This window comes from Mustela nivalis, assembly GCF_964662115.1.
Source record: "Mustela nivalis genome assembly, chromosome: 10".
In the NCBI taxonomy this organism is placed as follows: Eukaryota; Metazoa; Chordata; class Mammalia; order Carnivora; family Mustelidae; genus Mustela; species Mustela nivalis.
Window position 1 is genome coordinate 66,138,195 of NC_139029.1, and position 25,610 is coordinate 66,163,804.

The 25,610-nt window shown below is 38.5% G+C and overlaps 1 protein-coding gene across 2 annotated transcripts in view; it reads left to right on the plus strand.

The window, feature by feature from the left end:
- The window catches only part of ADGRL2 (adhesion G protein-coupled receptor L2), a 606,730-nt gene that overhangs the window by 210,519 nt on the left and 370,601 nt on the right, over positions 1 to 25,610 (plus strand). For both annotated transcript variants that reach the window (XM_082687753.1, XM_082687770.1), the window contains exon 4: positions 11,829 to 11,934. The gene's annotated coding sequence lies outside the window, so the exon portion shown is untranslated. The remainder of the gene's footprint in view (positions 1 to 11,828; positions 11,935 to 25,610) is intronic.

Consider the following 25,610-nt stretch of genomic DNA (forward strand, 5'->3'; position numbering starts at 1 on the left):
AGCTGAATTCATGTATATACATGTGGTGGGACAAATGGACCCTTTTATTATTTAACCTGAATGAAAGCAATAAATTTGAAACAGGTTTAACTGATGATATTGGTAATCCACAACAGATTTCCTAAGTGTTTTTGAATGAACATTGGTTTTGTTCAATAATCCCCTGGATTAAAGAAGGGTTAGATAACTCAAACAACCTGCAAAGCATCATATTATTTTGCTATTTATCTTTTATTTTTACCAAAAAAACATTATGTGTGGTTTAGGTTTTAGCCAATTAGACCAAAAATTTCATTTGTCATTGTGTTTTTTAAAATTTGTGGTCAGGGTTAGACTATAGAATTTTACCTGTTTTCTTGGATAACAGCCTGTTCTTCATCCTCTGTTGTTTTTATACATAATATTATGCAGAACTAGTATATATCTTAGTTTTCCAATATAATGACAATGGCCTTTTCTTGTAGTTCCTTGCTTTACTGACTCCCCCCACCCCATATTTAGTTGAGTTGTTTTAAATCGTATAAACTCTAGGATGTGCGATAAAAGTCCTTTAAAGTTCTACTATGGATTCACTTAGTTGTCAAAAAAACAAAAAGAGGTCTGAAAGAATTCTTTCTTGTAACTTGGAGCCCATTCTAATGGTAATTAAAAGCAAATAATTGCTAACATTTATACAACAATTACTACCTCCTAGGAAGTCTTTTCACTCATTACCTCATTGAATTCCTCACAACAATTCTATGATATTGATGTAAATTATACCCCCATTTTTCTAGATGAGAAAACTAAGTAACAGAGCTAATCATCTGCCCAAGGTCATGCATTTAGTAAGTGGTTGATCCAGGATTCAAACACAAGTTGTGTGACGTCAGAGCTCACATTCTCATACACCATGGTAGATTTTAAGATTTTTTTTTATTTTAGATTTATTTACTTTAGAGAGAAGGAGAGAGCACGCCCTCACATGTATGCAAGTGTGCAAGTGGCAGAGGACGAGGGCCATAAGGAGAGGGAGAGAATCTCAAGCAGACTCGCCACTGAGCAGAGAGCCTGATGTGGGGCTCCATCCCAGGACCCTGAGATCGTGACCTGAGCGGAAACCAAGAGTAAGAGGCTTAATCGACTTAGTCACCGGGGAACCCCCATTGTGTTAGTTATCTATTGCTGCATAATGAAAATGAATTACCCCAAAATTAGTGGCTTTAAAACAGTAAACATTGATTATCTCATAGTTCTGAGGGTCAGAAATTCAGGAGTGACTTAGCTGGATGGTTCTGGCTCCAGGTCTCTTAGGAGGTTGTGGTGGAAATGTCAGCAGGAGCTGTAGTCATCAAGGCTCAACTGGGACTTGAGGGTATGCTTCTAAGATGGCTCCCTCACTGGATGTTCATGGATTGCCTCAGTCTCCTCATTGGCCATTGGCAGATGGCTCAGTTCCTTTTTCCAGGGAGCTGCTTGAGTGTCCTCCAAACATAATAGCTGGTTCTTTCAGAACAAGACAGAAATCACAATTCCTTTTATGACCTAGACTCAGAAGTCACACTCCATAATTTCCACAATGTCCTATTGATTACACAAGTCAGCCCTATTCTGTGAAGGATGGGATGACACAAGGAAGTGGATATCAGGAAATAGATCCCCTTGGAACCTGCCTACAATATGTACTGAAGTATTCCGCCTGCAGAGACAAGTCCTATATTGCCAGCATAGAATATAAAAACTTAGACATAAAATTCAAACATTCTAGTTTTTCATGTCCATACTTAATATTGAACAAAAGAGCAGCAGTGAAATGGAATTCCAACTGCTACTGACTTAGAACTTTAAGAATTTCCAGAATAATATTCTCATCACACTCCAATATAGGAACAAAAATATCCAAAGGGAGATGTTAAATGTATTTTTAGTGATCCACCATTTTGCTCCTACTTGAACTGCCAAGGGTTATCTATGCTACTTCCACAAATAGCCAGATAGTCAATATTTTCCACTTTGTAGGCCATACAGTCCCTCTTGCAGTTACTCAACTTTCCAATGGAGCAGTCACAGATGGGATGTAAGTGAGTAAGTGTAGCTGTGTCCCAATAAAACTTTACAGATTTGGCCCAAAGGATATAGTTTACCAACCAATGGTCAGAACCATTCTTTAGGTGGACTTTTGAATAGTTACTACTTTGATTTAAGGTAACTAAATTTACTTTAAATTTTATGTGATAGAATCATATTACGTGGTTTTGTCCTGACCCATAAAATATTGTACAATTTCAGGAAAGTTGGCAGCCTTGTCAAGATAGAAACAGAGCAAAATAGATAAGACAAACAATTTACACATGAAATCATCACTCTAAAAATACCAAGCCATTCTCTAGTATGAACTAACTGGAGGGGGGGATGAAATTTTGAAAATTCTTAATTCTGTTGATACCTGTCTGATGAATATTTCATATTTTTGTCTGACCTTGAATTGTCTAGACTATACTCTGTGCCCAGCATAGGATAGGCATTCAGTAAATATTTGTCAAATGAATTAAACATCTTACCTCTTTTACCTCTTCTATACCACACACTCATTCCCACGCCTTCACTGCCTTTTCTCTTCTCTTCAATGTGAAGTTTCTCAGAGCATATTATGATATATGAAGTTCACTATGAGTCTGCTTTTAAGAAGTCATTCAACAAAAAGTAAAGGGCAGGTAAAAAATAGCTATATGAAGATAATTGAAGATATAAAGACTTAAAAAACAAATTGGAAAATTACAGAATAGAATGAATATTGACTTCAAACAGACTGGCTAACAGAAGCAATGAAGCATCAGACAATAGAGTAATTGGTGAGGAATTTACTGGCCTCTGACAAAGCTATTAAAGACCAGTTCAGTTTAGCCATTCTCACTTTTACTTCTGTTATTTTTACTTTGAGGCCAAAATTACATTCTAATGTGGTTATAACCAAAATATAAAAAGATGTCTACTACAGTGTTCATTTATTCATTCGAACAAATATTCCCTGAGTGCCTACACTGTACTAAGCATCATGCAAGTCCTCATAGATACAATGGAAAACTAAATATGGACCCTAAAACGCTAAGGGGCTGAATACAGAAAAACAGGCACGGTAAACACAAGCAGTGACATGAAGTACAAGGTTCATACCCAGCTTCAATGAATTGTGCATTAAGCAGATGTACTAAATTTTAATATTCTGGTCCCAAAGTCAACACAAACCTGTAATTCAGCTATTTTTACTCTTCAAAACAAAAGCAACAACAACAAAATAATAAGTACTAATATTGGAATACACTGCTTTATAACTGTGTTCCAGAAAATGCAAATTATTAACAGTGTTTTAAGGAGAAAAAAAAAAAAGTTTCATAGCCTGTGTGTGTATGTGTGTGTGTGTGTGTGTGTGTGTGTATAAAATGCTGGATTCAACATAAACAGGTTTTGTTTTGTTTTGTTTTTTCCCATGCCAGTCTTCGCAGCGTCTATAATGTGGTAATAAGCTTTGTGACTTCCTTAGAGGGCAAATATGGTTTGGAGTCTTACAGTGTATTTGATGAGAGCATGCTTTTTTTAAGGAAGCATCAAATATCTAGCAGGACATTAGTGTTTCTTAGAACATAGTTTGAGAAACACAACCGCATTCAATTTCACAGACTTTAATCAAATCTTATTTATTATATTCTAGGACAGCTAATTCTTAAACTGAAATATTAAATAGATCTTTTTGTTAGGTAACAGACTGTTTTTGTAAATTTCTCTAATTCTGCATCTTTCAAATCCAGAATTTGGTTGCTTCGGTCTTTTTAAAAGAAACATTTGCCATGGTCCCATTAAAGACGATCAATTTTGCTAATCCTCAGTTAATTATTAAACAACATTCAGTGGAGTCAAGCTAGGTAGCAAGAGGCATTTGTGGCCTCAGCCTGCAGAGGAGGAGTAGAACAATGAGCTCATCAAGCCAACTGATGGTAGCACTCAACTTCAGCACCCCTTTTCTTTGCTTTCCCCCATTTTTTTCTCTATTCTTAACGTCTTTTCTTTCTTTTCCTTTTCTTTTCTTTATTTTTGGTTTAGTATTTTGTTTCATCTTGCTTTGGTTCTGCTTCCTTTTACTCACTTCCCTTAGGAATGACAAGTCCATCTATGGCCACCAAAGGTTTAAATTTAATCCTAGGGTGGTCATCAGCATTTTATACAGCATTTCAACAGCATTTTATAATTCATATGTGGGAATGGAAATAGTGAGGTAGGCAGCTCATTCATAGCAATGGAAGGGCTAAAGACACTGTCATTATCAGCACAAATGGACATCTGGTTTCCCAATCTCCTCACTACAGCTCTGTTGGTACTGGCTGATCTTACACAAAGTACTTTCGGAAGATAAAACTGCACCATCTCAGTGCATGTGTGTGGAGGGGAACTTCTTTCCGGAATAGGTTTTAACTTATACAACACTTGCCTCCAAATTCGGCACCTGATACTTGAGTTGTTTGTATTTTAAGGTGCTTTCTCAAACATTTATTTTGAACCATAAAGCACTGTTTGGAGAAGACACAGAGTTGTAAAGATAACTCAAACAAAAATCATTTCTGAATTGTTAGGGAAGTCTTTAGTTGAACTGGTAAAAATAGGAAACAAAGAAAGCTAATGCAGAAAATATTTCTGGGGAGTCTCACTTCATAACTGCAAGTGGTAGGTAAGGTAAGCAAATCTTTATTCAGGTTATTTAAAAAAATATAATAAGTTATTATGAAATTGAGATCAAATGGATACCTACAAAATGAGTTTTTGAAGAAGTTATATGCACTTTTTAAAAAGAAGCCTATGGGAATCCCTACAGGCTTAAGCAGGAAAATCATCTAACATGTGGTGAATACTTATAGAAGGGGGGGCGGGGGCTATGAAATGAAAATGGTTTAAGCTAAAGAATGAAGGAAAATCAGGGATTGGTAACTGACCAAAGGAAGCACCTGCTTTCCGGAAATTAAAATCATGTATTAGGCAGCTCTGACTTAATTGCCAAATGGGGTGCAGCCCAGTCTCTAATGTAAAAGGGTCCCAAATTATAATTGGGCATCATGGATTAAAATTCAATACCTGAAAATTTCCTCAGAAATGAATAGGCTACTGGGACAGACTGCAGAGCCCAGTACAATATGCTTCCCGCAGCTGACACTGGCAGGTCACTTTATTTGGCACCAAATAAAGTTCCCAAGTGGTCTTTAAGGGCATTCAGCTGCTGAGTGCTTATTTCATTCATCCCTTATTGTGCTGCCAGTAGCAGATCCAAAGAAGTAGCATGAATCAGCTCTGTGGATGAAATTTTCTCAGGCTGAGGGATGGAGAAGCAACTGGACTAACTTCCCGGCTGTAGTGGGACCTCTGCTAGCCGCAAGCCCAGCCTTGTGGGAAATGCCTTTCACACAATACCGGCCATTCAGGGGGGATTCGGGGAACCGCAAGATAAATGAACTCTAGGATACTTCCAAACAGATATTGCTTAGGGAGGAAAAAGTCTTTTTAATGAGAAACTTCATACGGATTTTTTGGTGATGATCATGTAACTTAGAAAACTGGGAAACAAGGCTGTGGTTTCCCTTCGTGTGCACCTCCAGACACAGGGAAGAGGCTGACCCCTCCCATTTCCTGCTTTAAGACTAGAACTATGGCATTATAGTTCGCTCTTGTTAGCTGCTTCTTTTTAAGGTACCTAGAGGATGAAAAGTCAGTCATCAATATCTGTATTTTTATATGTGCTCATTTCATAGCATGTACTCAATATGGGAATGTGTTCCCTTGTTTCTGTCAATTCTGGTAGAATTTTCTAATCATAAAATAGTATTTCGTGTCTTCTCCCATGCCGGCTTAAGAACTGCAGGAGCTACAAGCAATTCCACTGAGGTCATGAACCTGTCTGATGAACTACAGATGAATGTAAAATATTCTTCAGAGCTTAACAGGCCTTATTAATGTGCAATTCCAGTACACATTTTTTTATTTAAATTCATGGAAAGGTTAAAAGGCAGTAGTTTTTATTATTGTTTTGCCTTTGGTTTAGGACAAATTCTGCATGTATCTACCACAGAAACAGTCTGCTAATTATTTCATATAAATCACTGTTAGCAGCAGTATCTAATGGTGCTACTATTACTGAATATTAAGAGTCTTAAATTTCCATTAGAATTAGGACCAAGGGCTAATTATTTTAGTTAAAGCTAAATTTGATCTAAACGGGAAGCATATTTGGCATTCAGTCTAGAAACCCAGGGCTGTTATAAAAAGACTGGTTGTAAAAAAAAAAAAGAAAAAAGAAAAAAAGACAGGTTGTGAATGTGGAGAGTAGAAAAGTATATACAGATCTTTTGGTTTTTCCATTTTTAGGAGAATAGTATCGTTACAGTGGGATCATTAACATAAATACAGTAATATAATATAATTAATGTAAGATGTACTGTTCTGTTTATAGCCAAATTTTGCAGCATAAAATGAATTAATTTTCCCAAATAAATTTGTACAAGACCTAAAATAAAAGCCTCTCCAAATTAAATTTCTTTAAAATTTTTCTTTTTAAAAAAAAGATTTATTTATTTATTTATTTATTTGACACAGAGAGAGAGAGAAAGAGCATGCAAGTAGGCAAAGCAGCAGGCAGAGGGAGGGGGAGAGGCAGAGGGAGAAGCAGGCTGTCTACCAAGCAAGGAGCCTGATGCAGGGCTCCATCCCAGGACGCTGGTATCATGACCAGAGCCAAAGGCAGCAACTCAACCAACTGAGCCACCCAGGCACCACTCTTAAATTTACACTAAAGTAAATAGAATAGTATAATGAGCCCCCATGTACCCACTATTCAAATTCTTTAACCATTAACACATTACCTTGTTTTCTTTGCACCCTAAACCTTTCCTTACCACATTTTTCCTCTTCAGCAGATGAAATGTGCAAGACCAATAGTAGGGGATTCTACAATTGGTGCGGCTTAGTTTTAAAACTGATGCATTTCAGTTTCAACCATTTTACTTAAAAATATACTTTTTCCCAGTTTACCGAGGAAAGGAGTAGCATATTATACCCACAACATGAAGGGAAGGATGAATGGACATTTAGTAAAATCATACCACAAACACAAGTAAGTCAATGATCTGGGTTTCCATTTCCTATGCGTTTTCTAGGTAGTTGATATGATGCGCTTTTTTGCCAGTGGAATTTCTAGTCTTTAAATCATACCACTCCTCCAAACCTCTCACCCTTTCCTTTTTTTTCCTTATTTATTTTTGCCTCTCTATAAATCATAGATAATAATAGTTCCCACATCATAGCTTGTTAGATTTTAATGACAGCCTCCAAGGACAGGTGTCAGTTAAATGAAACATATAATTAAAATTTGTGCTATTCTAAAATTGGGTTACTTGGCAATACTCCAGTCAGAGACTAACCCCATTCAGATGACAGGCATGCAGTACTCATCCGGGTTACAGAATGTATGGCAGATTCCATCGAGGCCTGTCTTTTGGTAGGTGCCAAAAAATAGGATGGAATGCCCAGTACCACACACCCACATTTCAGGTGTTTCTACCTGGTCCCTAAGTAAGGATTCTATGCCTTGGGACTTTGGTAACCTGTGCTATAAGCCTATATATGCTTACCAAGCAATTAATTTAGGTGTGGGGATATACGTATGTATGTATGCAATCCCCATACTTATGCAGTAAGTATGGTATTATGAAGTTCTTCAACCTCTAGTACTTCTTCACTCAGAAATAAAGAGGCACGGTCTCGGGATCAGTCCCATACACCCACATCATCTTGCTGGATCCCATGCTTGTCATTTTAGGCATGGTTATCCTTTTCCTACAAGGAATATCTTTCGAAATGTCCCAGCTTCCAGGAGCTCCTAAGACTTTTGGCATTTGCTCAAAAGTAAGCTCTCTGACTTTGTTCCTATCCCTGTTAATTTTGTTCATGTAACTCTTCAGCCTTTCATTGATTTTCTCTGTCTTTGGGTTTGCCATTTTTGCCCTGTTCCACTCTGCCGAGGGAGAAAGACATAAGCTCTAATAAGTGGGAAAAGTCATGATCTTGTTTGTCATCTCAGCTATTGACACCCTGCATGAATCTGTGCCGGGTTTTCATCCTCTTGATCCCATTAACCACTGAGATGCATTCCCTTCTACTTATGGATTCCTGGGTCTTCAATCTGTCTACCACACACAGTTCTCCAACAAGAATCACCTCTGTCTATACAGTGTCTCAGACAATATGTCAGCAGACCGGCAGGTCTTCTATCTAGTCTCGCCATGCTCCTTGGTGATACACAGGCTGGCAGACACATCAAGTGGGCTCAGCTCTATGTCGTAGCTGAATCTTGAGTCTCAGTGTCTCTGGCTTGCCTTAATTCTTAAACCTGGGCCTCTACAAATTAGCAGTCAGATTAGGACAAGTTCTTTTCCTCAACGAGGTGTCACTTGCAGGATTATCCTGTTAGGAAATTAGCCCCGTCTCTATGTTCATGTATGCAGTTCCCATTTCAAATCCTTCCCTTCTCCCATAGCTCCAGGCAAAAAATTTTTTAGCGGGGAAAAAAAAAAAAAAAAGAAATCAAGTTGCCACTGTTCAACCAGAAACACCTTTATTTTTAAATTATTTGAACGTTCAATCTTTCCTGCCTCACTGTGTGTGGGTTTCATTCGAACAAATGCACTATAGAAAAATCTAGATGTATATTTTCTTTGATTTTCTTTTGAATACATCTGGATTTTTTTTTTTTAAACCAGCAAGAAAAGGCACAAACCATTAGGAAAGCATTCAGGGTAGATTAATTGCTTATCAAGTTTTCATTCTCTCTTCAAACTATTTTGAACCACTTGTTTTACATGAATTCCAAAGGCTGCCACTAGCTTTCACTTCAGGAAATAAATGACACAGGGTATTATATTTTAAGGACCATTAAAACCTTGAAATTGCACAGTGACTTAAAAAACAACAAGTTTTTTAGCCTGGATAGCTTTGTAATGGTTATACAATGGAGAAATTCATTGTTAAATGACCCTCCCACTCTAGCTTCACATATACTGCTTGGCAGGAAGAGGAAGGAGAAGGAGACTAGCATCCGGGTACACAGGATGTAGTATAAAGGACGGAGGAACATTCTGGGTCTGCGTACTAAATGGCTCAGGAAGAATGTACCAAGCCTTTCTCAGAATCTTGAGTTCATCGACCCATGGTTGATGATCAGAAACTATTTTTGCCCAGATTAATGAGGCTGGTTCGCCGCCGCTGTCATAAATCCAAAGCTCTATACTCGGTTCCAGAAGTTGCTCTTAACTACATGTTAACGTGTTGGAGATAAACAACAGAAAGGAGCTGTAATATTGTTACTGAAACCATTCTGACACATGATTTTGGAATTATAGTAAGTGGCATTTGAATCTGATGATTCTATTGTCTAATTTATCACCTTTCTAACCTTTTCTTTTACACCTTCATTAGAACACCTAGGAAGGTAATGAAACCTAGCTACCAGATTAAAGGCAGAACATGCCAAGTCCTAAAATAACAAGAACGAGAACATAAAGAATTCTTTCCAGCAAAATTACAAACCACCACCAACAATAAACAAGAGCAAACCCCACCTGTTTTTATGATGAAAACCAAACTGCATTTGGGTCTATAAAGAAGCAATAATTGCTTAACTAACCAAAGTGATATAGTTCATTATTTTTCTATTGCACGTTTACGTAGCTTTTCCCCCCTGAAGCACACATACAATTTGGGTGGATTTTTTTTTTTTCATATGATTTACATATGGCACTTGAGGAGAGATGCTTTAGAAAACCATAAAGTGTTCTTCCTTGTAAAAGCAATGTCCTTTCTTGTTAATGCCAAGGATGCTTTTCCCCAAGCTCTCATTCCCTGCTCAAGACAGTGTAGCCACTAATGAGGAAAACACAGCAAGTACCTCCATTGAATGTTTCCCTTTGTTTATCTACAGGGAGTTCATTCTGCAATGGGAAGAATCCCTTAGTATCAATGAGTCTGAAAGTGCTCAAATTCTGCCAAAAGGAAAGTTATAAAGCTTTGGATACCCACAGTTTAAATTAATCTAAAGCGATGGAAAGGAACTCCATCATCCCAAAGAACATCAGCCACATTGTTTCCATTGTCTCCATTTATAAAATACATTCCTTCTTATTTACTTACATAGGTTCCGTTTGGGGTTATAGGGTCACTAGGCTGGCAATATTAGAAGCTGTACAACTAAAATGACAAACGTTGTTACTGGCACTTGCCACTATTAAAGGGATATGATGCTTTTTAGTCTATTTGGGGTTTCCAGAGTAGTTCCAGTTACTGGCAATCAGTGCTTGAAAAAGGACTCTATGCCCAATAATAATGAACACCTTCAGATGGATTTTTTAAAAAGATGGCATTAATTCAGAATATAAATTAAGAGAACACTTTTGATGGCAAAGAAGTACAAACTTACCACATATTTTGGTTTCATGTATAAAATATAAATAGCATATGAACTCTCCCTCATGTCCTCAAAGAGAGCTGCAGCTTTTTTTTCCTTCTGAAGAGTGTTCAAAATATGCTATATTAAACATAATAATCCATAAATAAAATACAGTGCTTGCCAAAATTATTTTTTCACCCATATATAGGGCCTTTAGACACTGTTCTGAACTCTGATTTTCTCCTGAGATACAATTTAAGAGCTTAAAAAAATGTCTTTAAAAGACTTCCTATGAAATATGCAGCATTTTTTTTTTAATTTGTGTTTCTATATGGCCAAATTGCTCTGTTGTTATAAATACTGTATGTAAAATTACCAGATTTCCTGGCATTCCATTTTTACAGGGGATACTGCATCATTAAGCATTGAAAGAATATAATATAACTATTGAAACTGCTTAACATATTTTGTAACCATAAATTATTATCCAAAAATATTTTTCAAGTAGATAAAAAGAGTTGTCAATTCTGCATAGTGAATGCCTCATAAGGGGCTCGTTTGTGGTTGAAAACTGAATAAAAGCAGTAAATTAAGACCAGACTTAACCATAGAGAAGCTGTAATCCACTGCAGATTTCCTTGGTGAATGAAGTATTGTTATGTGGATTTATCCTCTTTGCTTGTACAGTTAACCAGGCACATCTGGGGCCAAAGTGCTGTCTGTGCTCACAGACAACGTGGGTTCACTAACCCCGAGGAGGTAAGCCCACTCTGGTTTGCATTGTACTGATGGGCACAAAATAAACTTCACAGCCGTTTTACACGGGGGCTGCCTGGGCACAGGCGGAGAGGATACTGAACTGTGCTATTATTAAAGATGAGAGGGGTATTAGAAAATAAGCAGGCCCCGGAAAAACAGCAAGTGACTCTGGGTGTCCAGTTTTCTGATGGGATGGTGTTAGCTGAGGGAGCCAGGATGGAACCGAGTGAAATGTGGGTGTGAACGAAGCACCGGGTGCGTCTGGGCTTTCCAAGCGCAGGCAGAGCGGAGAGCTGATGGAAATATGGTATACATTAAAGAAGCATCACTCATCATAAATATTCAATTTCAAGAATTTAAATAGTTTACAGACATAGAAGCCCTTGATGATTATTTTATCCAGCATTGTTGATTTTCCTCTGTTGTTTGCTGGCAGCCACCATAATTAATGAATAAGACCCTGGAAGTCTTGACAATGAGTCGGTTTAGTCTTAAGTCTGTGTATTTTTCTTTGTGATTACATGCCAATAACATAACTGATTTGCCTTTTTGTAAATTAAACTAGGGGGAGCCAAATAAGTCATATTTCTGCTATTTTTTTTTCCCCTTTCAGAGCCCAATGTTTCCAAAGGACATTAACTTTGATTTCTCTGATGAAGTCTTTTGTCTGCCTCTCATGCTTTACAAAATACTACTGCGTCAGAGCCGAAAAGAAAACCGTAAGTGAATGTTATTTCAAGAAGTTATTTTTCATTATTAAGGAAAAATTTCCCAGATTTCTCTATAATTCATGGCAATAAGGCTCACTTGGTAAGAAATGTGGGAAAAGAGGAGAGACAGAGAATGCACACATGAAAACACCTTTTTATGTTAGGGAGGATTCATATTCAAGAATCGTTAAGACCCCATTTTTTAAAAAACAGTATTTTATAAATAAGGTCAGCTTTGCAAGGGGAAAAAAAAAAAACTTACATTGGAACATAAGAAAGTACTTGTGCCTTACTGTTTGGGTAAAATGTATGTCAGGGATGGACATACTAGGTTATTCCAGGACTTGAATCCTTCGGATCAAGAAAATTTTCTCAGAATTTTTCAAAATTGGAATATTGCTTCTCTTTAGGCTAATGAAACCTTTAACAGATTCAGTAGTTCTACTAAAGTATAAATAGGTTACCTGTTCCAGGAAAGACCACTGGGACTTAGAGTAACATGGATTTCCTTACATTAGTAAAGAGATCCCAGAAAACATTAACTCTTTCGAATATGTGCTGATTTGATTTGATTCCTGAAGAATAAGATTTATAATTTCCAGCTCTATTTAATAAAGAAAACCAGGACTTGATTATACCCATTACATCTTACAAAGGTGCCAGTTTCTGAGGAAGGCATAATCTTAAAATCTCTAACACCACAGGAGACATACATATTTTATACACATATGTGTGTATAAATATACATATATATATATACTCCATCAATAATACTTCTGAAATTTCAAAGCTTTTCCTTCTAGTTAGTGAAAAAGGGTGCTGTACTAGTTGTCTATAAGTTAGTTCAAATTGCCTGCAAATATTTGTAAGTGCCTGAACCTAAAGATGATGTTTTTAAGTCAAATACCACTGTGTAATTCCCCCATTCCCTCCCCCGCCACACACACACCCTGGAAGCCAAAGGGGGAAAACTTCAGTAGAAACTGTTATTAGGAGTAAATTACGCTTTGGTGCCTTGGAATTCTATTTTCTAAAATGGTTTCAGCTTGATCAAAAAAATAATGATTTGTTGTTAGACTTTCCCATGGCTTCGGTATACTGCAACAATTTAATAAAGTAACTCGACTTCCCCTTAAAAGAAAAGGTGCTCATTAGCGTTTGTAATTCCATGTTGTGTGGCATGGTAAGTGTTGTGAAAAGGTTATGGATCTACTCACTGTAGCATCAAAAGTGTAAAGGTGATAGGTGAGATTCTCTTTGTTGCAAGTGCTGAGAAATAATCATTTAAAGGTCAGTTGCACTCAAAAAAAAGAACATTTGTTTAATAAGTAACTCATTTTGGGATATGCTGCACTTTTAAAGGTTACAGAGTAGACCAATTTGCCAGTGATGTCAGCAAGGAGGACTATTAAAGTCATTGGTCCTATTAAAACAATCCTTCGTAAAATTCAGATTGCATGCCTTCTCACATAGCCCAGCACACATCAAAAAAGTGCCTAAGCTGTTTGTCTTGTGGTTCCAAGGGGACATTGCCTTTTGTACTTCACCTTAAGAAGATGAGTACCTTAAGTACTCATCCCTTAAAAGCAACAAAAGAGTATTAGGTGGGAAACATGTTAGTGTACACACACACACACACACACACACACACACACACCACTGCCCATCAGATTCAATTTTGCTTCATTCTTTCAGTTTTATTAATTTCTATGAACATGCCTATAAGTCATGAATAATAAGAATTCTCTCTGTGTCATATACTGATAACCATCTTGCTAGAAACTCTTATATAAATGAAATAACTATCGAGTCAGCTATATATATGAAAAACTATTTCTATCCTTTCCTATTCCAAGAACAACTTCCCTCCTCAAAAAGACAGAGCATTTGGTTGGGCAATTAAATGGGATATTAATCTCAAGGGAGACAAAAGAGAAGTAACAATAATTACAATATGGGTAAAATTTGTTTAATACCAGAAGAGTATGTTTGTTTGTTTGTTTGTTTGTTTTCAAGATCTGAATGAAGGTGATGGTTTATTCATATAGCTTTTGTACTATTAAAATCTTTGTCTTTAGGAAACTGACACACAAGAAATAAAAGTTATTTTGTTGTTTTTAAATTTAGCATTTTCGAAGTAGTGTTTTAACCTGGCAGTAATTTTCTCTGGAAGATTAGCTCTTGCCTTGATATGAGTATATGAATAAAAAAGCTTCAGGAAAAACCTCTGCAGAAAGCAGTCCCTCTGAACATTTGATTGCTTAAGATTTACATTTACTTTTTCACACTTTACATAGGTTGCAAAGCTTCCTAATTGTGACATTTTGGTGGTAGTGGACAGTGAGTTCTTTATAAAACAGTGAGTTCTTTTTAAGAAGTTGATTTTTAGCGTATGCTCAATAAGAAATTAAATTACAGTTTAAAACAATACATTTTCATGCAAACTTCTAAGGTTCATTGTTTAGACCAAAGGAACTAGAAACTTTATAACCCTATCCTAGAGTAAGAACTGTCTTTAGGTACAGAAGACATTTGCAATTAGAAGAAAATACGACACTCTTATTTCAAGCAACTTAGCAAAGCATCAAGTTATTCTCTTAATTTGCCGTGCTTTTCATTTGAAAGAGAGCAAAATCTATTTCCTGAGCAATTTTGCAGAGCAAAGATATTAATACGTTGGGGTTTAATTGTATCCTGTGTTTAAATACACTGTGGGTGAAACCCCAGACCTCTGCTTAATTGCTGTGAGAAAATAGCCTGATTTCTCTGAGATTAGGCACACGCTTATGTATACTTTGACCCAAGAGTGCCTCCTTCAGAATTAATCTTCTAAGGTAGAGGGATTTGCTTTTATATGTGCAGCAGGGCCATTCGTGACAAACGGGGCCTAATAAACTACCTTCACCCCCTCAGACCTTGCTTTTGCTGTCAACGTTTTTCTTCATCTATTCATTTCACACATCTCTTGTCCAGTGGCTTATTAGCAAAATGCTAAACTGGGCAGGAGGAATAATTTTTAATGGTGTTTTTAATTAGAGGACTTTCAAATTTAAATAAAATACTTCAGAACTGAAATTGTAAAAAAAAAAAAAAAAACTTTCATTTTTACTAATAAAACATAAAGTGTTCTAAAATAACTCCACTTAGGTAAACACCGTAGCCCTGTGAAAAGACAAACAATTCATATTTACTTAAAATTTTGTTCTGCAGCTGTATTTTGTTGGATTCGTCTAAGGCATGAAAGCACTTTTTCTTTCCCATCAGCTACATCAGAATTGTTTTTGCAAGATGTAACAGAATGTTCTGGTTTTTAAATATTTATATTAATCAAAGTTAGGGCTGTTTATATTTTTTGGCAATAGGGCTTTTCTTTAAAAGTGATGCACTTCCATTTAACTAAACAAAAGTGTTGAAATGGCCTGTCATATAAACTTCAACATAGTACAGTTGGTAATAGAAATTTTGAAGACAGGAAGAAAGGGGCACTAGTTTCTAGGCTTCAGGTTAAACATGGATTAATAAAACGTGCAACACTGGTAATTTCCAAGATTTTCCTGAGGAAATGTCATTCATTGCCACTTATAAACTATAGAGTTACCTGGTTGAAAGGTTTGCATTCAAGTTTCTTGCTCTGTTTTCTTGGGGCATTGGTAAGTCAGACCTAAAAACTGGCTAAAAACTGATAAACCACTAAAGCTTGGGGCTTACTAAATAATTAAATTCATTTAAAAAAAAAAAACCTCTTTTATATCTTATATATTTCTAAACTATTTTAGTAGTGAAAATTACTTCACATTATTTACCTGCAATCTTCTCTATTCGTGAGCAGAAATAGTTCAAACTGAAGCATTCTTCAGGTCAAATCTCCAACTGTTGTTATTGCCATAAGGTATGTCTGGTTAATACAGAACGGTGTGGTCTATCTAGACTCTTGTAAGGAAATGGATTCTTTATTAAAGGCATCTGAACAGCAAACCAACCTGGATGAAATTCATTCATAATCACATATAATTCTTTTTTAATTCAGACAATCCCAAATATTTTGGAAGCCTAATAAGACACAGCTTGAAGTTGATTGGTCCAGTAACGATTTTGTTTTTGTTGTTGTTTTCACTCAGTAGTTCAAATTATATCGATTCACTTCTGTGGACAGCCATCCTAAATAGGAAGAATGGGACCAGAGTACTTAGTTCCTAACTTAAAAGTTATAAAGGCTTTTATGTTCAGGGAGCGCACCTATCAAACAAACAGGAAGTATTATTATGCATTGCAGGCAGAAAGGCTAAAGGTCTCCTGTTCGAACTTTTGGCCCTTCCAGAATCCTGATCCTTCATTATTTTGTTTAACTTGATGTAAGTCTTGACCAGTAGCTGACTCTGAGAAAACATTTCCTGACATCATTTTCACAGGTGATAAGGGATTATTATGCTTTGCCTTTTCATTTTGGGTTGAGAATGAAAAGTCCTACAGTGTTTCTGGTTAGTACTTCATACATGGTCTTTTAATTACCAGGTCAAGCTAATTCACTTGTTTGACCTTTAGCACTACAACTTCATTTTCAAACATTGGTTAAAATAATCAATCTACACACACACACACACATTCACAAACACACAAATACATTTAAAGGGGCAAAAATGGGCCATAATGGAATAAAAGAGAAGAGACTCTTTTTAATTACCTCATTCATAATATAAAGTGGTAAGAGAAGAGCAAAAAAGGTCAGGGTATAATAAATATAAATTTAAATCTCTAATTTACCTTTTTTTATTATACCGGCTAAAACCAATGAGAATAAACATGCATTCCACTTGGTTACACTATTATGGATTATTATTAATATCTTGTTTCTAATTTTATGCAATTTTGGCATGATCCAAATCTGTGTATTAGCCTGAGTAGGGGGTTTTGCTTGAGGTAATTGACATTACATAGTCCAAAGCACAGAAAGAAGAAAACATATCTATAATCTTTACCCATTTCCAAACAGAGAGGGATAATCAGACCAATTCTTCTATTGTGTGCCCTCCTTCTTTATTCAGAGTTTCTTTTGAAGTCGGAGGGAGCTGGAGGAGCCAAGGCTGAGAAATGTGGCTGGAGGAAAAGAATGAAAATTATCAGGTCAGATTCTTATAACCAGGTTTTGTGCCACATTAACCATTGAGTTTCCTATAACACAGAGGCTTTTATTATCCTATTTACCTTCTTGTTTATTTCAAGATCACTAATACAATTTCTAATATTATACTAGGGATTTTCTTAAGTATATTTATTTAAACTTCCAGCCCCTCAAAAATATAAAGAAATAATGGTTCTTCTAAGAAAACTTAAAAAGCACCATTTGCTGTATAAATGGAAATCTAGATGAATCTGAAACGCCAGTCAAACAAACTGATCCCCAGGCTGACTACAGTGTAAAGAAGTTATGAAGTAGGTGGGGGGTTATCCTGGGAAAGCAGTGTTTTCTCTGTTCTCCTTTGCTTGCTACCTCTTTCAAGCAGAGATCAAATATAGGATTGCACTTATGTTACTGAGCTAAATTTCAGGCTGGCTCTTACCCTTTGGAAGTATATTTCTTGGCCCTGTTTTTTACAAATCACAGGGGACATGAACTTGTGTGAATGTGTAGCAGGTAAAGTTACCTAAACTCATACAATAATGGACTGAAGATGCGAACAGCTATTTGGTTTAAACGAACAGACAGTTGTCCAAAGACTCCCTTCAATTTCCAAAGCTCCAACAGGAGGAAAATGATCAAAGGCAAGAACTAGAATAGAACTGACCAGGGATGTCTGGGTGGCTAAGTTGGTTGAGCGTCTACCTTTCGCTCAGGTCATGATCCCAGAGTCCCCGGGATCAAGTCCCACGTCGGGATCCCTGCTCAGGGGGCAGTCTGCTTCTCCCTCCTTCCTCCCCTCAGCCTGCTCTTGTGCTCTCTCTCTCTCTCTCCCTCAAATGAATGAGTAAAATCTTTAAAAAAAGAAAGAAAGAAAGAAAGAAAGAAAGAAAGAAGAAAAAAAGAAGAACTGACCAGCCTGTCCAGCCTGTCGGGTTGAGGAACTATCTCAGAACCAGTCAAATTCTTTATTCATATATATATATATATATAAAATATAATACATATTTATATAGTATATATCTATTAAGAGTACTATGTTAAGCAATGTTATCATTAGTACTGTTACAAAAACAAATTACATGGCCCTTGAAGAATCTTAATTTATGTGGGGGAGAAAGACATGTTAATGTTTATTAATGTTTAATCACAAAAAAATCGGACAAGCATCATAACACAGGTGAGTACTTAATGCTGTAAGAGCACGAAGAAAGGACTTACTAATTCTTCCTCGAGTCTGGAAAAAGTTCAGAGTTGGTCAATAACAGCTTCACAGAAAAGCTGATAAAAATATCTGTGTCTTAAAGTATAATCAGGCATTCACAAGTAGAAGAGGAAAGAGGAGTCATCCCAGGCAGAGGAATTAGCATGGATTTGAATCTGAGCATTCCTTATTCAGGGAAGAAGACTCTTTTCAGTCTGACTGTATGTAGCATGCGGCATGTGGGCTGCGTGGTAGGGGGATGAGTCTACTACACTTCAGCTCAAAATTGCAACCCAATAAGCAAAGTCTTGTATGTCATATTAAAGACTTGAGACTTCATCCAGGAAATAGTGTAAGGTCACTAAATGTTTAAAAGGTTTAATCAGGGGAGTGACATGATAAGAATGGCATTTTAAAAGATAGTTGACATCAAGAAATGGGCAGAGGACATGAACAGACATTTCTGCAAAGAAGACATCCAGATGGCCAACAGACACATGAAAAAGTGCTCCATATCACTCGGCATCAGGGAAATACAAATCAAAACCACAATGCGATATCACCTCACACCAGTCAGAATGGCTAAAATCAACAAGTCAGGAAATGACAGATGCTGGCGAGGATGTGGAGAAAGGGGAACCCTCCTACACTGTTGGTGGGAATGCAAGCTGGTGCAGCCACTCTGGAAAACAGCATGGAGGTTCCTCAGAATGTTGAAAATAGAACTGCCCTATGACCCAGCAATTGCACTATTGGGTATTTACCCTAAAGATACAAATGTAGTGATCCAAAGGGGCACATGCACCCGAATGTTTATAGCAGCAATGTCCACAATAGCCAAACTATGGAAAGAACCTAGATGTCCATCAACAGATGAATGGATCAAGAAGATGTGGTATATATACACAATGGAATACTATGCAGCCATCAAAAGAAATGAAATCTTGCCATTTGCGACAACATGGATGGAACTAGAGCGTATCATGCTTAGCGAAATAAGTCAAGCAGAGAAAGACAACTATCATATGATCTCCCTGATATGAGGAAGTGGTGATGCAACATGGAGGCTTAAGTGGGTAGGAGAAGAATAAATGAAACAAGATGGGATTGGGAGGGAGACAAACCATAAGTGACTCTTAATCTCACAAAACAAACTGAGGGTTGCTGGGGGGAGGGGGTTTGGGAGAAGGGGGTGGGATTATGGACATTGGGGAGGGTATGTGCTTTGGTGAGTGCTGTGAAGTGTGTAAACCTGGTGATTCACAGACCTGTACCCCTGGGGATAAAAATATATGTTTATAAAAAAAAAAATTAAAAAAAAAAAAAAGATAGTTGACATCAGTGTAGAGAAAGCCTTAGAGAGTAACAAGAATAGAATAATGGTCATCAGTTATAGTAAAGTTGAAAATTGAAAATGAGTGAGAGCTTTGTCATGTTGATAAATCAAGGGGAGATTTTAGAAGGTCATTTTCTTTTAATTGGCAACCTCAATCTGTATAACTTTTCATGTGCATACTACCAAGTTTGAGTCAGAACAAAATGGGTGAAGAAAAGATTGTTCCAGCAGGGTTAAGAGCAGAAGATGGTATCTCAAGTCAAAATTCCTAGAAATAGGGCTTGAGATTGAAATACTTCTGAAAATGATTTATCAAGGGAGTGCTCCCAAAAGGGGAGCAGGAGAAGTCAACTAGGTGAAAGCACTTAGCCAAGAAGGATGTGGTCTCCGCTGAAAACCAGCGACAGCTTAGCTGGGGCCCCTTGGGGGACTCTGGGACATAAATTGCACCACAGGGTGAACGCCTCTCGTTCCCAGGAAGTGTAATTCTCCGCGGAGCTGGCACTGTTCAGCTGAGGGCAAATCTTTGTGAAGAGGAGCGCCATGAGCAGATCGATCGCAGCCAAACACAGCCGCGGGTGGGTGGGAACGACGCCACCAACCGCCCCCGCGGTCCATCCCTTATGTGGCTCAGACCCACTTGCTTCTCAGATCAAGCAAAGCCGCTTCAGGATTCTGGTTCGCCGCATTTTCTGGGCTGACGTGTAAGAGAAGAGGTAGCAGAGCCAATGAGAGCTTCCCCATCTGTGGTGTGTTCCAAGGTCCAGTCACGGTCATGATCTCCCTCCTCGATCACCCTTCTAGATGCTCCTGCTTACGGGTTGGTACTTCTGCAGGTCTCAGTAGATTGCAGAAAAGTAAACTGAATGATCAACTCTGAGGTCTCTGAGCCCTGAGCAATCCTGACCTAATCAGGCTGTGGTTGCTCTACTTGCCCACTACAGTTAAATAAGGGACAGGGACACCAAAATATGTCCCAACAGATCACTTGAGTGACAAGTACTTTGCTCCTTCTCTCTGATATGTGTCACCCCTTCCTCCTTCTCATGACCATCAGGTCAGTTTCTCTGCCAATATAGTAACTTTTTTGTGGTGCCGGCTTATTTCCTGGCACAGGGAGGCCAAAGTAGTGTGGCAAAAGTTTTATATTTACTGAGAATCTTGCTAGATTCCCAGGGGCAAGTTTCCCTGCACTGGGGCCTAAAAGCTCTAGGCTCACAAAACCTAAATTTCCCGAGATGGCTTTCCCAAACTGATAATGAGTAAGGTCCCTTTTGTAGCTACCCTTTAATTCCTGGATTCATGTATTCTACCTATCAGGGATAGAGCAACATATAATAGCTAGTGGTTTAAAGTGTATACAGGGTCTCCTGGGTGGCCCAGTCAGTTAAGTGTCTGACTTTGGCTCAGGTCATGATCTTGGGGTCCTGGAAACGAGTCCTGCACCAGGGAGGGGGGATTCCTGCTCAGAGAGAGTCTGCTTGTGCCTGTCCCCCCACTCATGCTCTCTCTCTCTCTCAAATAAATACAACCTTTTAAAAAAGATTTTAATATTTTATTTATTTAAGAGAGACAGAGATAGTGACAGAGAACATGAGCCAAGGAGGAGAGGAAAAAGCAGGCTCCCCCCTGAGCAGGGAGCCCAACACTGGGCTTGATCCCAAGACTCCAGGATCATGACCTGAGCCAAAGGCAGACAGACACTCCACCACCTGAGCCACCCAGGTGCCCCTCAACTAAATGAAATCTTTTTTAAAATGGAGTGTGTACAATACCCTGAAAGATGGTACCTATCCTCACAGGATATCGTCTCTAAGTCAGTGCCTTTTTTTTTTTTAATATTTTATTTATTTATTTGACAGAGATCACAAGCAGGCAGAGAGGCAGGCAGAGAGAGAGAGAGAGAAGCAGCCTTCCTGCTGAGCAGAGAGCCCAATGCGGGGCTCGATTCCAGGACCCTGGGATCATGACCTGAGCCGAAGGCAGAGGCTTTAACCCACTGAGCCACCCAGGCGCCCAAGTCAGTGCCTTTTTTACACCAGAGTATAGTAGGGCCAGTGAACTTTTGCTCACTATGTCCACTATGTCCACTATGGCCATACTTCCTTTGCCATAAAGTGAGTTCCTTGGTCCAATTAACATGATGTTATCCATATAGTGCACACACATGATGCTCTGCAGAATGTCCAGACAGTTCCAGTTCCTTCAGACTATATTTTGATTAAGCCAGAGAATTAACATAACACTAAGACAAGACCATGGCTGCTGTCGTTCATCCATATGAATGTAGGCTGCTTCTGATCCTCCTTCTTGATGGGTATTGAAAATAACGTATTTGCCAGAACAATAACCACATACCTCATATCCAGTTAACTTGCCCCAGTGCATAATGCCACATACTGCACGGCAGCTGCAATTGAAACTACCTCTTGTTAACTTGGCAGCATTCCACTGTCATCTGCCGTGATCCGTCTAGTTGGTGTATCATCTAGACCATTGAATTGCATGGAGGAATGACGGGGATCCTCACCCCTGCATTCTTTAAATCTATGAGAATGGTACTAATCTGTGTAATTTTCCCCAGGATGTAATCATTGATTTTGATTTACTAACTTGGCAGACGAGATAGTTTCAAGGACTTCCACATGGCTTTTGCTAATGCAATAGCCAATCAAGAAAACAACAATAGAATTCTTCCAATTTCTAATGGATCCCTTCAATTATGCACTCAAGGATTCTGTAAATGACCACTGGGTGAGCATGTGGACCCAGCTGACCCACCAGGAAATGAATCTGGGGCATGACTCTATTTCCTTCCCAACATTTATGTATTCCCACTTTAGTAGGGACCCATGAGGTGCTGTAAACCTCAACTCATACCTTGTATCTAATCGTCACTGAGATGTCAGGGTACCCTTTTTCCCCTAGGGTACAGTTTCCTGAGGAAATAGCTCTCGCCCCTTGGGGGAAGGACTTGGGAGCTACAATTGCCATAGTGTTGCAGTTCCTTTCACATGAGACCCAGAATTTCCTTCAGTCAGTGGATTCTGGGTCTTAGAACTGGCTCAGGTCTGAAAACAGAGCAAGAGATTAAGACTTTCATTCAGTTGCCTGACCTCAGCCTTTTGCCAATCTACTTTTTTTTTTTTAATCTCTTTTGATTATATATACAGATAATACCCTGGTTGGCTGCCCATCCCTCTTGCCCTAACATAAGGTAACCATTTCCATAGGTACTTCGGAACACCTTCCACTCCCACCCATAGGACAGCCATCCCAGGCTTGCTTCCCTTTGTGGTGATTGCACCTACTCTGCTTCTGACAATTCAGTGTTGCCCTGTCATCTCTGGTAATCTGGAACCTACCATCCCCATTGCTATTCCATGGACTCCAGTCCTGTGACAGCATCTCTAACTATCCCTAGCCTAAAAAGAACTGTGCTTTTCCAGTGTTGGAATCCCCTTCATCAACAGATTCTTCAGCATGTTAATAAACAGACTGTCCCGCAAGCCCTCCTGAGGAACATAGTCGAATATGGATTTTTCAGTCTTACTTAATGGACCCATTTTTCATGTCTATTTCCTATCTGTTTTTTCCTTCTTCCACAATCTATTACTAGAGCGCTGGGATCCCTAATTCATTTCATGTGAACCATTACTTTTTCCAAGCAACCAAGCTCTCCCAGCCTTTATTAGGCATATCATCGAGGGCTTTGCCCAGATGTTAAATTTAGTGTCATGGCGGAGTAAGCCCATATCAGTGAACAGCCCATATTGTCCCCACCTCGATCCAGATCCCTCAGGGTCCACTTCCAGGCATATATGTCAGCCAATACCTGGCATTCCCTTGGTATGTAGCTGGACTCCTCCCCTAGTAGGCCATTACTTTCCTAGTCAAGATGCTGAGATATGACCCAAGTTATCAGTCTGTGATGGAAAGTACAGACAGATTTTGAAGCTTGTCCTGTAAGAAACCTGCCTCATCTGAGACTTCTTTATAGTCTTTAAAACAGAGGGTCCCTTTTCCAACAAGAGAGGAGGGGCTTACTAGTCACTGCTGCCAACCCAGTGTTCAGGAGAACATACAGAGGTAAGGTTCTCAACTCCCCAAATCCTCTATCCCAAACTTCAAGATGATACTCCTTTTCTTTCAGGGCTCTGACTTCTGCCTAAGAGACTTGTCAAGGCTGAGAATTAAGCTCTTTCCCCCCCCCACCCTTTTTTTTTCTTTTTTTAAAGTTCTGCCACTTTTACAATTATGATGTGAGCCTGATCTTCAGATGTGTCTGCCCCCTAGCTACAAAAGATGAGTGTCTCTTTAAATGCTTCTAATGAATCTTTCTGACTCCCACAGTTTGCTTTAAAGTCTGAATAATAGATCTGAGCCTATGTGGCAAAGACTCTTAGATGGCTCCCAATGAGCCCTGCCTCCTGGCATTTATATCATTGTATAATCTACTCCCTTGGGTATGGCCTGGCCTTGAGACTTGTCTTTAACCAACAGAATATGGCAAAGGTGATGGGATGTCACTTCCATGATTAGGTGACATCAGATTGTCACTTCCTTCTTACTAGCATAATCCCTCTCTTGCTGGCTTTGATGACTTAATCTGACATCTTAGAGAGGCCCATGTAACAAGGAACTAAGGATGGCCTCCAGCCAATAGCTCCCAAGGAACTGAATCCTGTCAAAAATCACAGGAGCTTCCAATGGGATGCTTTCCCAGTCAAGCCTTCAGGTGAGACTGTGCCCCAAATGACGCAATCATTGCAGCCTTCTAAAAGACCCAATAGCAGAGGACCCCTAACTCCTCTAACTCCTGATCCACAGAAACAGAGAAACAATAAGTGTGTATTATTTTAAGCTGCTAAATTTGTAATCATTTATTATACAGCAGTAGTAACTAATAGAGCATGTCCTTTTCTCTCTTTAATGCATCAGTGATACTAACAGTTACCCAACACCACAGTCCTCAGAGTTTCAATTTCCTTATACCTCTCAAGGCCAAAGACATTAAACTAGCTACAGCAATCCCTTCTACCTGTATCTCAATCCAACGTACCACCATGAATGAAAACTTTAGCCTGGAGCTAATTTGTTTTTTCTAAAAAGGAACTGATAATTAATATTCCAGGTTTTGCAGGCCATTCGGTGTCTGTCTCAGATACTCAGCTCTCCTAATGACACTATACGATTCTAAAGACACAATACAATACTAATGAATGTGCGCCACTGAAACTTGATTTACAAAAAGCAGTGAGCTGGATTGATCCCAAAGATCATAGTTTGCTGACCTCTGATCTTAATCACACTGCTACAGAGCATATCTACCACTGGTGACATAGAGGACTCATCTCTATCAACCTCCAGGATCCCATCTTAGACTCTGCCTCTTGGGATCACTTCTAGTATAATCCATCTTGGTTTGGGTTCTCTCAAAGCAGAATCTAAGAAAAAGATCCTTACAAAAATGATTTATTGAGGCAGTTCTCTTAGGAGAAGTTGATGGGAGGAGCCCGAGGTGGGTAAGGGAAGAAGCTAAGAAAAGATGTGTATTCAGCTGGAAATTGTGAGAGCATGGTCTTACGGGAAGTCCTAGAGCACCAGAGTTCAATCCACTCTCCAATCCACCTTTTACATTCCATATATATCAGTTGATCATGGCTGCTGGCTGCCCCCATGGGGGAACATTCCAAGCAAGGCAGCTTCCCTTCTCAGACAATAAAGGTAGTTGTGAGCTTTTAGTAACCACCCCTCCCAGCAGCTGGAGAATAGGTACTTCTCTGTTCCTCCCTGGGGCAACCTTTACCCCAAAATCTTCTTAATAGCTTGGAAACATCTTTCATTAATTTCTAAAGGATAGAAATGAAATGGTTACAATACAAAGAATAGTGACAATGCTTAAAAGTATCCAAAAACATTTCTGTTAGTTTCTGTTATATATTTTATAGTGTTGATTATCACTTTCCTTGGCCTTCTGTCAGACTACAACCAACATAGTTAAAGTGGATAGAATTGAGATGACAGTT